This window comes from Entelurus aequoreus, linkage group LG04 (assembly GCF_033978785.1).
Source record: "Entelurus aequoreus isolate RoL-2023_Sb linkage group LG04, RoL_Eaeq_v1.1, whole genome shotgun sequence".
Taxonomy (NCBI): Eukaryota; Metazoa; Chordata; class Actinopteri; order Syngnathiformes; family Syngnathidae; genus Entelurus; species Entelurus aequoreus.
In genome coordinates this window covers 11,804,717-11,814,763 of record NC_084734.1, presented here as the reverse complement: position 1 = coordinate 11,814,763, position 10,047 = coordinate 11,804,717, and the positions used below count along the sequence as shown (strand labels likewise).

The 10,047-nt window shown below is 47.9% G+C and overlaps 1 protein-coding gene across 5 annotated transcripts in view; it reads right to left on the bottom strand.

The window, feature by feature from the left end:
• Positions 1–10,047, bottom strand: part of LOC133648285 (seipin-like) — a 52,380-nt gene that overhangs the window by 19,426 nt on the left and 22,907 nt on the right. The window lies entirely within an intron of this gene.

Sequence of the window (10,047 nt, the reverse complement as noted above, 5' to 3'; positions counted from 1 at the left end):
AGTCGTTCTTTTATCGTCTCTAAGGAAAGTCACGCACCTGGAACCTTCTTGCTGGGAGGAAGACACACTTCACTTTACCTGGTGAATCAGAAGACACCTGAAGACAGGCGCTGTTTTTCTTCATTTTTAATAGATTTATTAGTTAATACAGAGCATTGTGAAGTAATATTCATTGATGAATCCGAATGTGTCTCCTAACATCTTGTAAGTTAAAATTAGATAACAGGTTGATTCCATCCATCCATCCATCCATTTTCTTCCGCTTATCCGAAGTCGGGTCGCGGGGGCAGCAGCCTAAGCAGGGAAGCCCAGACTTCCCTCTCCCCAGCCACTTGGTCCAGCTCTTCCCGGGGGATCCCGAGGCGTTCCCAGGCCAGCCGGGAGACATAGTCTTCCCAACATGTCCTGGGTCTTCCCCGTGGCCTCCTGCCGGTCGGACGTGCCCTAAACACCTCCCTAGGGAGGCGTTCGGGTGGCATCCTGACCAGATGCCCGAACCACCTCATCTGGCTCCTCTCCATGTGGAGGAGCAGCAGCTTTACTTTGAGCTCCCCCCCGGATGGCAGAGCTTCTCACCCTATCTCTAAGGGAGAGACCCGCCACCCGGCGGAGGAAACTCATTTGGGCCGCTTGTACCCGTGATCTTGTCCTTTCGGTCATAACCCAAAGCTCATGACCGTAGGTGAGGATGGGAACGTAGATCTTGTACCCGTGATCTTGTATCCGTGATCTTGTCCGTTCGGTCATAACCCAAAGCTCATGACCATAGGTGAGGATGGGAACGTAGATCTTGTCCTGTAGGTCATAACCCAAAGCTCATGACCATTGGTGAGGATGGGAACGTAAATCTTGTACCCGTGACCTTGTCCTTTCGGTCGTAACCCAAAGCTCATGACCATTGGTGAGAATGGGAACGTAGATCTTGTACCCGTGATCTTGTCCTTTCGGTCATAGCCCAACGCTCATGACCATAGGTGAGGATGGGAACGTAGATCTTGTACAAGTGATCTTCTCCTTTCGGTCATAACCCAAAGCTCATGACCATAGGTGAGGATGGGAACGTAGATCTTGTCCTTTAGGTCATAACCCCAAGCTCATGACCATTGGTGAGGATGGGAACATAGATCTTGTACCTGAGATCTTGTCCTTTCGGTCATAACCCAAAGCTCATGACCATAGGTGAGGATGGGAACGTAGATCTTGTCCTTTAGGTCATAACCCCAAGCTCATGACCATTGGTGAGGATGGGAACGTAGATCTTGTACCCGTGATCTTGTCCTTTCGGTCATAGCCCAAAGCTCATGACCATAGGTGAGGATGGGAACGTAGATCTTGTACCCGTGACCTTGTCCTTTCGGTCGTAACCCAAAGCTCATGACCATTGGTGAGGATGGGAACGTAGATCTTGTACCCATGATCTTGTCCTTTCGGTCATAACCCAAAGCTTATGACCATTGGTGAGGATGGGAACGTAGATCTTGTACCCGTGATCTTGTCCTTTCGGTTATAGCCCAACGCTCATGACCATAGGTGAGGATGGGAACGTAGATCTTGTACAAGTGATCTTGTCCTTTCGGTCATAACCCAAAGCTCATGACCATAGGTGAGGATGGGAACGTAGATCTTGTCCTTTAGGTCATAACCCCAAGCTCATGACCATTGGTGAGGATGGGAACGTAGATCTTGTACCTGTGATCTTGTCCTTTCGGTCATAACCCAAAGCTCATGACCATAGGTGAGGATGGGAACGTAGATCTTGTCCTTTAGGTCATAACCCCAAGCTCATGACCATTGGTGAGGATGGGAACGTAGATCTTGTACCCATGATCTTGTCCTTTCGGTCATAACCCAAAGCTCATGACCATAGGTGAGGATGGGAACGTAGATCTTGTCCTTTAGGTCATAACCCCAAGCTCATGACCATTGGTGAGGATGGGAACGTAGATCTTGTACCCGTGATCTTGTCCTTTCGGTCATAACCCAAAGCTCATGACCATTGGTGAGGATGGGAACGTAGATCTTGTACCCATGACCTTGTCCTTTTGGTCATAACCCAAAGCTCATGACCATTGGTGAGAATGGGAACGTAGATCTTGTACCCGTGATCTTGTCCTTTCGGTCATAACCCAAAGCTCATGACAATTGGTGAGGGTGGGAACATAGATCTTGTACCCATGACCTTGTCCTTTCGGTCATAGCCCAAAGCTCATGACCATAGGTGAGGATGGGAACGTAGATCTTGTACCCGTGATCTTGTCCTTTCGGTCATACCCCAAAGCTCATGACCATAGGTGAGGATGGGAACGTAGATCTTGTACCCGTGATCTTGTCCTTTCGGTCATAGCCCAAAGCTCATGACCATAGGTGAGAATGGGAACGTAGATCTTGTCCTTTAGGTCATAACCCCAAGCTCATGACCATTGGTGAGGATGGGAACGTAGATCTTGTACCCGTGATCTTGTCCTTTCAGTCACAACCCAAAGCTCATGACCATAGGTGAGGATGGGAACGTAGATCTTGTACAAGTGATCTTGTCCTTTCGGTCATAACCCAAAGCTCATGACCATAGGTGAGGATGGGAACGTAGATCTTGTACCCATGACCTTGTCCTTTCGGTCGTAACCCAAAGCTCATGACCATTGGTGAGGATGGGAACGTAGATCTTGTACCCGTGACCTTGTCCTTTCGGTCGTAACCCAAAGCTCATGACCATTGGTGAGGATGGGAACGTAGATCTTGTACCCGTGATCTTGTCCTTTCGGTCGTAACCCAAAGCTCATGACCATTGGTGAGGATGGGAACGTAGATCTTGTACCCATGATCTTGTCCTTTCGGTCATAACCCAAAGCTTATGACCATTGGTGAGGATGGGAACGTAGATCTTGTACCCGTGATCTTGTCCTTTCGGTTATAGCCCAACGCTCATGACCATAGGTGAGGATGGGAACGTAGATCTTGTACAAGTGATCTTGTCCTTTCGGTCATAACCCAAAGCTCATGACCATAGGTGAGGATGGGAACGTAGATCTTGTCCTTTAGGTCATAACCCCAAGCTCATGACCATTGGTGAGGATGGGAACGTAGATCTTGTACCTGTGATCTTGTTCTTTCGGTCATAACCCAAAGCTCATGACCATAGGTGAGGATGGGAACGTAGATCTTGTCCTTTAGGTCATAACCCCAAGCTCATGACCATTGGTGAGGATGGGAACGTAGATCTTGTACCCATGATCTTGTCCTTTCGGTCATAACCCAAAGCTCATGACCATAGGTGAGGATGGGAACGTAGATCTTGTCCTTTAGGTCATAACCCCAAGCTCATGACCATTGGTGAGGATGGGAACGTAGATCTTGTACCCGTGATCTTGTCCTTTCGGTCATAACCCAAAGCTCATGACCATTGGTGAGGATGGGAACGTAGATCTTGTACCCATGACCTTGTCCTTTTGGTCATAACCCAAAGCTCATGACCATTGGTGAGAATGGGAACGTAGATCTTGTACCCGTGATCTTGTCCTTTCGGTCATAACCCAAAGCTCATGACAATTGGTGAGGGTGGGAACATAGATCTTGTACCCATGACCTTGTCCTTTCGGTCATAGCCCAAAGCTCATGACCATAGGTGAGGATGGGAACGTAGATCTTGTACCCGTGATCTTGTCCTTTCGGTCATACCCCAAAGCTCATGACCATAGGTGAGGATGGGAACGTAGATCTTGTACCCGTGATCTTGTCCTTTCGGTCATAGCCCAAAGCTCATGACCATAGGTGAGAATGGGAACGTAGATCTTGTCCTTTAGGTCATAACCCCAAGCTCATGACCATTGGTGAGGATGGGAACGTAGATCTTGTACCCGTGATCTTGTCCTTTCAGTCACAACCCAAAGCTCATGACCATAGGTGAGGATGGGAACGTAGATCTTGTACAAGTGATCTTGTCCTTTCGGTCATAACCCAAAGCTCATGACCATAGGTGAGGATGGGAACGTAGATCTTGTACCCATGACCTTGTCCTTTCGGTCGTAACCCAAAGCTCATGACCATTGGTGAGGATGGGAACGTAGATCTTGTACCCGTGACCTTGTCCTTTCGGTCGTAACCCAAAGCTCATGACCATTGGTGAGGATGGGAACATAGATCTTGTACCCATGATCTTGTCCTTTCGGTCATAACCCAAAGCTTATGACCATTGGTGAGGATGGGAACGTAGAACTTGTACCCGTGATATTGTCCTTTCGGTCATAGCCCAACGCTCATGACCATAGGTGAGGATGGGAACGTAGATCTTGTACAAGTGATCTTGTCCTTTCGGTCATAACCCAAAGCTCATGACCATAGGTGAGGATGGGAACGTAGATCTTGTCCTTTAGGTCATAACCCAAAGCTCATGACCATTTGTGAGGATGGGAACGTAGATCTTGTACCCGTGACCTTGTCCTTTCGGTCATAACCCAAAGCTCATGACCATTGGTGAGGATGGGAACGTAGATCTTGTACCCGTGACCTTGTCCTTTCGGTCGTAACCCAAAGCTCATGACCATTGGTGAGGATGGGAACGTAGATCTTGTACCCATGATCTTGTCCTTTCGGTCATAACCCAAAGCTCATGACCATAGGTGAGGATGGGAACGTAGATCTTGTCCTTTAGGTCATAACCCAAAGCTCATGACCATTGGTGAGGATGGGAACGTAGATCTTGTACCCGTGATCTTGTCCTTTCGGTCATAACCCAAAGCTCATGACCATTGGTGAGGATGGGAACGTAGATCTTGTACCCATGACCTTGTCCTTTTGGTCATAACCCAAAGCTCATGACCATTGGTGAGAATGGGAACGTAGATCTTGTACCCGTGATCTTGTCCTTTCGGTCATAACCCAAAGCTCATGACAATTGGTGAGGGTGGGAACATAGATCTTGTACCCATGACCTTGTCCTTTCGGTCATAGCCCAAAGCTCATGACCATAGGTGAGGATGGGAACGTAGATCTTGTACCCGTGATCTTGTCCTTTCGGTCATACCCCAAAGCTCATGACCATAGGTGAGGATGGGAACGTAGATCTTGTACCCGTGATCTTGTCCTTTCGGTCATAGCCCAAAGCTCATGACCATAGGTGAGAATGGGAACGTAGATCTTGTCCTTTAGGTCACAACCCCAAGCTCATGACCATTGGTGAGGATGGGAACGTAGATCTTGTACCCGTGATCTTGTCCTTTCAGTCACAACCCAAAGCTCATGACCATAGGTGAGGATGGGAACGTAGATCTTGTACAAGTGATCTTGTCCTTTCGGTCATAACCCAAAGCTCATGACCATAGGTGAGGATGGGAACGTAGATCTTGTACCCATGACCTTGTCCTTTCGGTCGTAACCCAAAGCTCATGACCATTGGTGAGGATGGGAACGTAGATCTTGTACCCGTGACCTTGTCCTTTCGGTCGTAACCCAAAGCTCATGACCATTGGTGAGGATGGGAACGTAGATCTTGTACCCGTGATCTTGTCCTTTCGGTCGTAACCCAAAGCTCATGACCATTGGTGAGGATGGGAACGTAGATCTTGTACCCATGATCTTGTCCTTTCGGTCATAACCCAAAGCTTATGACCATTGGTGAGGATGGGAACGTAGATCTTGTACCCGTGATCTTGTCCTTTCGGTTATAGCCCAACGCTCATGACCATAGGTGAGGATGGGAACGTAGATCTTGTACAAGTGATCTTGTCCTTTCGGTCATAACCCAAAGCTCATGACCATAGGTGAGGATGGGAACGTAGATCTTGTCCTTTAGGTCATAACCCCAAGCTCAAGACCATTGGTGAGGATGGGAACGTAGATCTTGTACCTGTGATCTTGTCCTTTCGGTCATAACCCAAAGCTCATGACCATAGGTGAGGACGGGAACGTAGATCTTGTCCTTTAGGTCATAACCCCAAGCTCATGACCATTGGTGAGGATGGGAACGTAGATCTTGTACCCATGATCTTGTCCTTTCGGTCATAACCCAAAGCTCATGACCATAGGTGAGGATGGGAACGTAGATCTTGTCCTTTAGGTCATAACCCCAAGCTCATGACCATTGGTGAGGATGGGAACGTAGATCTTGTACCCGTGATCTTGTCCTTTCGGTCATAACCCAAAGCTCATGACCATTGGTGAGGATGGGAACGTAGATCTTGTACCCATGACCTTGTCCTTTTGGTCATAACCCAAAGCTCATGACCATTGGTGAGAATGGGAACGTAGATCTTGTACCCGTGATCTTGTCCTTTCGGTCATAACCCAAAGCTCATGACAATTGGTGAGGGTGGGAACATAGATCTTGTACCCATGACCTTGTCCTTTCGGTCATAGCCCAAAGCTCATGACCATAGGTGAGGATGGGAACGTAGATCTTGTACCCGTGATCTTGTCCTTTCGGTCATACCCCAAAGCTCATGACCATAGGTGAAGATGGGAACGTAGATCTTGTACCCGTGATCTTGTCCTTTCGGTCATAGCCCAAAGCTCATGACCATAGGTGAGAATGGGAACGTAGATCTTGTCCTTTAGGTCATAACCCCAAGCTCATGACCATTGGTGAGGATGGGAACGTAGATCTTGTACCCGTGATCTTGTCCTTTCAGTCACAACCCAAAGCTCATGACCATAGGTGAGGATGGGAACGTAGATCTTGTACAAGTGATCTTGTCCTTTCGGTCATAACCCAAAGCTCATGACCATAGGTGAGGATGGGAACGTAGATCTTGTACCCATGACCTTGTCCTTTCGGTCGTAACCCAAAGCTCATGACCATTGGTGAGGATGGGAACGTAGATCTTGTACCCGTGACCTTGTCCTTTCGGTCGTAACCCAAAGCTCATGACCATTGGTGAGGATGGGAACATAGATCTTGTACCCATGATCTTGTCCTTTCGGTCATAACCCAAAGCTTATGACCATTGGTGAGGATGGGAACGTAGAACTTGTACCCGTGATATTGTCCTTTCGGTCATAGCCCAACGCTCATGACCATAGGTGAGGATGGGAACGTAGATCTTGTACAAGTGATCTTGTCCTTTCGGTCATAACCCAAAGCTCATGACCATAGGTAAGGATGGGAACGTAGATCTTGTCCTTTAGGTCATAACACCAAGCTCATGACCATTGGTGAGGATGGGAACATAGATCTTGTACCTGTGATCTTGTCCTTTCGGTCATAACCCAAAGCTTATGACCATAGGTGAGGATGGGAACGTAGATCTTGTCCTTTAGGTCATAACCCAAAGCTCATGACCATTTGTGAGGATGGGAACGTAGATCTTGTACCCGTGACCTTGTCCTTTCGGTCATAACCCAAAGCTCATGACCATTGGTGAGGATGGGAACGTAGATCTTGTACCCGTGACCTTGTCCTTTCGGTCGTAACCCAAAGCTCATGACCATTGGTGAGGATGGGAACGTAGATCTTGTACCCATGATCTTGTCCTTTCGGTCATAACCCAAAGCTTATGACCATTGGTGAGGATGGGAACGTAGATCTTGTACCCGTGATCTTGTCCTTTCAGTCATAGCCCAACGCTCATGACCATAGGTGAGGAAGGGAACGTAGGTCTTGTACAAGTGATCTTGTCCTTTCGGTCATAACCCAAAGCTCATGACCATAGGTGAGGATGGGAACGTAGATCTTGTCCTTTAGGTCATAACCCCAAGCTCATGACCATTGGTGAGGATGGGAACATAGATCTTGTACCTGTGATCTTGTCCTTTCGGTCATAACCCAAAGCTCATGACCATAGGTGAGGATGGGAACGTAGATCTTGTCCTTTAGGTCATAACCCCAAGCTCATGACCATTGGTGAGGATGGGAACGTAGATCTTGTACCCGTGATCTTATCCTTTCGGTCATAATCCAAAGCTCATGACCATTGGTGAGGATGGGAACGTAGATCTTGTACCCGTGACCTTGTCCTTTCGGTCATAACCCCAAGCTCATTACCATTGGTGAGGATGGGAACGTAGATCTTGTACCTGTGATGTTGTCCTTTCGGTCATAACCCAAAGCTCATGACCATAGGTGAGGATGGGAACGTAGATCTTGTCCTTTAGGTCATATCCCCAAGCTCATGACCATTGGTGAGGATGGGAACGTAGATCTTGTACCCGTGATCTTGTCCTTTCGGTCATAGCCCAAAGCTCATGACCATAGGTGAGGATGGGAACGTAGATCTTGTACCCGTGATCTTGTCCTTTCGGTCATAACCCAAAGCTCATGACCATTGGTGAGGATGGGAACGTAGATCTTGTACCCATGACCTTGTCCTTTTGGTCATAACCCAAAGCTCATGACCATTGGTGAGAATGGGAACGTAGACCTTGTACCCGTGATCTTGTCCTTTCGGTCATAACCCAAAGCTCATGACAATTGGTGAGGATGGGAACGTAGATCTTGTACCCATGACCTTGTCCTTTCGGTCATAACCCAAAGCTCATGACCATTGGTGAGGATGGGAACGTAGATCTTGTACCCGTGATCTTGTCCTTTAGGTCATAACCCAAAGCTCATGACCATTTGTGAGGATGGGAACGTAGATCTTGTACCCATGACCTTGTCCTTTCGGTCATAACCCAAAGCTCATGACCATTGGTGAGGATGGGAACGTAGATCTTGTACCCGTGACCTTGTCCTTTCGGTCGTAACCCAAAGCTCATGACCATTGGTGAGGATGGGAACGTAGATCTTGTACCCGTGACCTTGTCCTTTCGGTCGTAACCCAAAGCTCATGACCATTGGTGAGGATGGGAACGTAGATCTTGTACCCATGATCTTGTCCTTTCGGTCATAACCCAAAGCTCATGACCATAGGTGGGGATGGGAACGTAGATATTGTCCTTTAGGTCATAACCCAAAGCTCATGACCGTAGGTGAGGATGGGAACGTAGATCTTGTACCCGTGATCTTATACCCGTGATCTTGTCCGTTCGGTCATAACCCAAAGCTCATGACCATAGGTGAGGATGGGAACGTAGATCTTGTCCTTTAGGTCATAACCCAAAGCTCATGACCATTTGTGAGGATGGGAACGTAGATCTTGTACCCATGACCTTGTCCTTTCGGTCATAACCCAAAGCTCATGACCATTGGTGAGGATGGGAACGTAGATCTTGTACCCGTGACCTTGTCCTTTCGGTCGTAACCCAAAGCTCATGACCATTGGTGAGGATGGGAACGTAGATCTTGTACCCATGATCTTGTCCTTTCGGTCATAACCCAAAGCTTATGACCATTGGTGAGGATGGGAACGTAGATCTTGTACCCGTGATCTTGTCCTTTCAGTCATAGCCCAACGCTCATGACCATAGGTGAGGAAGGGAACGTAGGTCTTGTACCTGCGATCTTGTCCTTTCGGTCATAACCCAAAGCTCATGACCATAGGTGAGGATGGGAACGTAGATCTTGTCCTTTAGGTCATAACCCCAAGCTCATGACCATTGGTGAGGATGGGAACGTAGATCTTGTACCCGTGATCTTGTCCTTTCGGTCATAGCCCAAAGCTCATGACCATAGGTGAGGATGGGAACGTAGATCTTGTACCCATGACCTTGTCCTTTTGGTCATAACCCAAAGCTCATGACCATTGGTGAGAATGGGAACGTAGATCTTGTACCCGTGACCTTGTCCTTTCGGTCATAGCCCAAAGCTCATGACCATTGGTGAGGATGGGAACGTAGATCTTGTACCCGTGACCTTGTCCTTTCGGTCGTAACCCAAAGCTCATGACCATTGGTGAGGATGGGAACGTAGATCTTGTACCCATGATCTTGTCCTTTCGGTCATAACCCAAAGCTTATGACCATTGGTGAGGATGGGAACGTAGATCTTGTACCCGTGATCTTGTCCTTTCAGTCATAGCCCAACGCTCATGACCATAGGTGAGGAAGGGAACGTAGGTCTTGTACAAGTGATCTTGTCCTTTCGGTCATAACCCAAAGCTCATGACCATAGGTGAGGATGGGAACGTAGATCTTGTCCTTTAGGTCATAACCCCAAGCTCATGACCATTGGTGAGG